Source organism: Ovis canadensis, chromosome 16 (genome assembly GCF_042477335.2).
Source record: "Ovis canadensis isolate MfBH-ARS-UI-01 breed Bighorn chromosome 16, ARS-UI_OviCan_v2, whole genome shotgun sequence".
Taxonomy (NCBI): Eukaryota; Metazoa; Chordata; class Mammalia; order Artiodactyla; family Bovidae; genus Ovis; species Ovis canadensis.
In genome coordinates this window covers 18,039,027-18,045,026 of record NC_091260.1, presented here as the reverse complement: position 1 = coordinate 18,045,026, position 6,000 = coordinate 18,039,027, and positions in this window count along the sequence as shown.

The window sequence follows — 6,000 nt, the reverse complement described above, 5'->3', positions numbered from 1 at the left end:
CTCCTCCACGGTGCTTACTGACCATAAGACACAGCTCGAGGAGCTCTGTATGCTAATGCATGTCAAGCCTCTGAATCACCACAGCCCTAAAGAGGTGCAGTACAATAATTACCACCATTTTACAGAGAAATAGAGGAACAGAGAGGTTAAGAACCTGCCCAAGGTCACACAGTTAGGAAGTGACAGAACGGGAATTCAAACTAGACCGTCAACCTAGGTGCGAGAGACTAAAAGCCCTGTCTGAAATAAAGCAAGAAGATAAATGCAGAACTCCACAAGCATACACGGTGGTGGGTTTACCCACCCAGATGCACAACAGCCTGGAGCATCCTCTGATCTGGAGGCAGAAGAAGAACACTCGCCAGGAGCTTGCAATGCGCCCTTCAGTCCCTCCAGTCCTTAGCCAGGCACACTGGTTCCCAACATCCTTGCAAAGACTTGTCCTAAACCACCATGATCTGTGCCCAGGAGCCAGAGGTCCAGGGTCCAGAAGACGGGGCTGGCCAGCATCACAGCTTGGACAATACTGGATGGGCCCTGAGAAAGTAGGGCTTCTTCCGCCAGGCAAGTCCCCCATCAGACTCATGGCCAGATTCCAGAGATGCTGAGTATGCTGGAAGTAGCTCAGGAGATGCTTCACACCAAGGTCCCTGTCGGCTCTAGAAGCCTCTGTGTCTATGCTGAGCCAGAACACAGATTTGGAACCTGGAGGTATACTGATGATCTGCTGTGTCACTTGACCTCTTAACCTGCCAAAATCCAAACTGGTAATTAAGGCAAGTCCAAACATCCAACTGTTCACGGGGTTCTCAAGGCAAAAATACTGAACTGGTTTGCCATTCCCTTCTCCAGCGGACCACATTCTGTCAGACCTCTCCACCATGCCCGCCCCACAGGGCATGGCTTAGTTTCATTGAGTTAGACAAGGCTGTGGTCCTAATGTGATTGGAGTGACTAGTTTTCTGTGATTATGGTTTCAGTGTGTCTGCCCTCTGATGCCCTCTTGCAACACCTACCGTCTTACTTGGGCTTCTCTTACCTTGGACGTGGGGTATCTCTTCACGGCTGGAGTCGGACACGACTGAGCGACTGAACTGAACTGAAACATCCAACACAGAGAGAGACCATCTTTGCCCTAAAAAATAACCTATTGCTTTTACATTTGCACCTTGCCTTTTGCTAATAAAACCTTTCGCCCTACAGAAGGGTTACCTATTGCAACATAAGAACCAAAATGTTGATTTTGTGCTTGTCCACCCAGCCAAGGCCTTAAGGCTCAAGAGACAAATATACATTGTACTATTTTCTCACTCTCACCCAAAACCATTCTCCTGCTGCAAAGTATTAGGGCCAACTCTCCACACCTCTCCGCCCCCTCTCCTCCCCTGTCCAACCCCTCACCCCATTCTCTCCTCTCCAAGACAATTGCCCAGGCTTTGTTCCATAAGCCAGGTTCCCGTTCCCAAGCCACACAGCCTGGCCTCTTCCTCCTCCTCCTCCTCCTCTTCAGTCTCCTCCCCCCTCATCCTCGCCCTCCTCCTCTTCTTCCTGCCTGTCCTCCTCTGTCCCCTTCCTCTCCTCATTCCCTCCCCTGCCTCCTCCATCTGCTTCACCTCCTCCACCATAGCTGTTCCCATGATGGGGACAAAAGAGTGGCTTCTACTCTGGCAGGAGAAGCCTGGAATAGGGCAGGAGGGCAAAGAGCAGGGGGTCCCCAGAGACGAGAGAAAGGCACCACAGCCCTCCCATGGGCCCTCTCATCGGTCACCAAAGCTGCCTTTTCAATGAGAGCCACAGCAGGTGGCAGCGCCTAGCTGCTGTGACTGCGGATCACAGAATGGCAAGTCACCCAAGATCCAGAAGTGTGCCCAATGCATCCTCACCCATCATATAAACCAGAATTCCCCAAAGTGTGGCCTGAGTGCTACTGGACCCCTCGAGGTCACTCACTGGGTAATGGGCACGTGCTTTCTGTTGAAGAGATGTGTATCTATTTTTACAATCAACTTCCATTTCCAGGAAGATAAAAACTGGTTTTAAAGCATGGGTATGGAATAAAGTTTCCTGTTAAAATTAATTTTCTTTGTGAAAAACATAAGCCACTTTAAAGAAAAGTAGAAAATAGCAAACACATGGGTAAAATGCAGGTATGGTAAAAGCAATAAGCAAATGACTCATGACTGGTGATGCTGACAGTAACTGCGTAGATATGGACCCATCTCACAGGCCCGCTTTGGTCCTTGGTTAACTGAGAACAGATCAGACTCACAAACCACTTTCAATTCAGTGGACAAATATTCACCGAGAGCCTTTGCTGTGTCCAGGACTGTGAGAGTCACAGAGAAAAGAGAACGCCCACAGCCACCCCTGACTTCAGGAGGTTTTCCATTAACTTGTTGAAAAGAACAAGGAAACTGGGAGAGAATGGAACAAAAGTCTGTAAGAGAGGCAAGCTGACTTTAGCAATGGGGAGACAAGAAAAGGGAGCCCACGACTGGCTGGAGTGACCCCAGGGTGGGGCTCAGGAAGAGTCACGGAGACCCTAATCAGTTCCGAGGTGCTTAGAATGTTCCTTCCACTCTGACTTCATCACCTGGATCCCAAGAAGCCACTCCAGACTCAGATGACTTTACGGCAGCAAAAGTCACCAGAGGACCTCACTTCTAGAGGCTGTGAGAAAGGAGCAGACGCTGGCAGGTCACGTCCTGGGAGCTCTGTCACCCTGACAGCCACCCCCCAAAGCCCGATGGCAAGGCTCTTCTGCCGAGGACCCCAGCACCCTCCAGCCAGGCTCCGCCTAGACTCACAGTTCCAGAACTCTTCAGTTCTCTGCGTCCTGGTATGGCTCTCCTGCCTCCCAAACTCTTGGTGCTGCCCTCTCTGTGGTGGCTGGGAGCGCCACCTCCCTGCCCAGTCCTGCGCTGACCTAGGAACCCAGAAAGCTGGGCGTAGCTGAGTGGGAACAGAGGCAGATTCACAAGGGCCTAATTTCCCTCCAGATCTCGGGAGCTGACCCTTTTGGGTGCCTCCGGGTGCCCTGTCTACCATGAGGTCCCATCTTAGGGAACTGCTCCCTCCCCCACCCCGCCCACAGAGTCCCAGGATGGGCTCCCATCCACAGGATCACAGCACATGGCCCCACTCCACTAACCACAAAGCATCAGAGCAGAGGTCTGAGCCAATCAGATTCTCCCTCTGGAACTGGGAGCTATTCAGAATTTGGAATTACAGCAGAGAGACTCCAGCTTACTCTGGGCTGGTCTCTCAACGGTAGAGATGCGAAACTCCAGTCTGTGAGGGGAGGCCATCTTCTGCCACAAAGCCCAGAGACGCAGAGAAAGCGGATCTGCAGTGAGAAACAGACATTAGGCAAGAAGAGATAAGTCCGAACAGGCTATGCTCGCCCTCAGTCTTTCAAATGTTGTTGCTGCCCCAATGCCCTCTGCTTCCTACCTATCCAAGATAACTGCCCAGGCCTCCCAGGTCCCATCACACTTAACCGTAAAATCCATTGTTACAGACAGAATGCTATGCCCCCCAATATTTATATATGGAAACCCCAACCCCTTGGTGTAAAGGTTTTAGAGGTGGGAACTTTGAGAGATAATTAGCTTAGATGAGGTCATGAGAGTGAAGCACCCCATGATGGGATTCATACCCTTAAAGAAAAGACCCGAGAGCTTGCCCTCTTTCTCTCTCTCTCCACTCTGTGAAAACACAGCAAGAAGACAGCCATCTGCAAGCCAGGAAGAGAGGGCCCTCACCAGAACCCAGCCGAGCTGGCACCCTGATCTCAGGCCTCCCAGCCTCCAGAACTGTGAGAGAAGAGATCTCTGCTGTTTACGCGGCCCTGCCTATGGCATTTTGTCTCTAGCAAGCCAAGCCAAGACATCCAGACTTCTTGCCCTGGACCACTGGCCTTAAACTCCTCACTACTTCCACTTTCCACATCACTCACTAGACCCTGGCCACACCAACCGTATTTCAGTTCTTCAAACAAGTCAAGCTTAATTCCAACCTCAGGGCCTCTGTACTTAATACTGTGCTTCTGCCTAGGAGCAGCCTCCCTCCGTCTTTTTCATGTCAGTCAGATTTGTACAGAAATGATCCCCATCCAGGGAGGCCTTCCCAGACCACGCTTGCTGACAGAGGCCCTCAGACACTCTTCTCTGGACTTTACGTCTAGCTGCCTTGCCCATCTTATGCGCCACATCTGTGCTTGAGCTCAGCTGCTTCGGTCGTATCCAACTCTGTGCAACCCTATGGACCATAGCCCGCCAGGCTCCTCAGTCCACGGGACTTTCCAGGCAAGAACAGTGGGGTGAATTGCCACGCCCTTCTCCAGGGGATGCTCCCAACCCAGGGACTGAGCCTAGGTCTCCTGCTATTGCAGGCGGATTCTCTACCAAGTGAGCCACCAGAGTCCAGCCCAGTGTCCGGCACAGAAAGTGTTCGCCAGTTATTTGCTGAGTAAACGACTAAAACACAGAAGTCTGGCCTCTACGAGTCCAGACAGAGAGCCCCGCTGCGGGTGGAAGAGGGGAAGAGGCAACACTGGACGAGGACACCCCCCCAGCCTGGCCTCGGCAAGCCAGCGCACACGAGACCTCCTAAGGAGAACACCCCCCCAGCCTGGCCTCGGCAAGCCAGCGCACACGAGACCTCCTAAGGAGACTCGGCCAGGGCAGAGCTCGGGGAACCGGAGCCCAGGGCTGGTCGAGAGACAGCCGCACGCTACAATATGCACGACCAGATTTTGTGCACTGCGTGTTTTATCTTTGACCGTACTTGTGGAAACATTATTCAAGAACATCGTGAACACACAAAAATAAATCTTTAAAAATATCATTTGGACGACACACACATACGAATGAAAAGATCTTTCTCTCTTTTTACTATAGCAGGCCATTAAGGCATTTTGAAAAAGCAGATTTGCTAAGTAACGGCACACAGTAACCTGCGAATATAAATGGACCCACTTGCCACCTACATAGCAGCCCCCAGATGAAACCCACCCCAATCTCACCATCACTCAAGGCAGGAGGAGGGGGCAGCTCACTGACTCTGCTTCCTGCCTTTTGAGGATCTGACAGTGTCCCAAGCAACAGAAGGTCACGGTTCTTACTCACACACGGATGTGGCTCAGAGAGTTGCCACAGCCCTCACCGCTAGCTTTGATCACCAGGGAAAAAAACAGGGAAAGCAAGCACGGAGCAAGGCACTTGACACGCGGTCTCATTTAATCCTGCAACAACCCTGTGAAGCACACAGCATGATCCTGAAACAGGATGAGCAGGCTGAAGCACAGAGAGGCTAAGGACCCAGCTGAGAAGACACAGCAAATTAGCACCAAGGCTAAGATTTGAAGGCCACAGCACCTAAAGACGCTGCCCCAACCTCCACACTCCACAGATGAGCTCTCCTTTCCCATCTGCTTCTCTACCGTCCGTGACGAGCGTCAAGGGCCCAACCCTGACCTCTTCTCTTCTCTCCTGAACACCCGCCAGTCGGCAGTGAGCGTCACTTGGCTGCTAATGATGAACCCAGGCTGCTTGCAGAGCACCCGCCTCAGGCCTGCCTCTCCCTCCCTCGGCCGCCTCCACACACACGTACATGGGGGCTCTCTTCTTGTCAATGAGCAGCCCTCCTGCCTTGGTTTTCTATGTCTAGTTCATCTTGTTATCCACGTCTTTTTCTGTTTGTAACCTAGCCAAAGAACAAGAAGGGTCTAAAACACATTCTGGGACTTTCTTTTAGATTATAATCTTATCTTAGTTGTTGTTCACTTGTCTCTTCTGAGGACTTTCTTTTACTTTTCTCTTTGTTTTTCTCTTTTCCTAGTTCTTCCGCCTCTCTCAAGGTTTTAAGGTCTTAAGGAGAAAAAAGTTCATATACATATAGGCACATACATGGCCACTGGATTCCTCTGGCCATCAAGCGAAGCTCACTTTGCTCATCATCAAAATGAAAATGATCTGCAACATGATCCGCAAGCCTTAT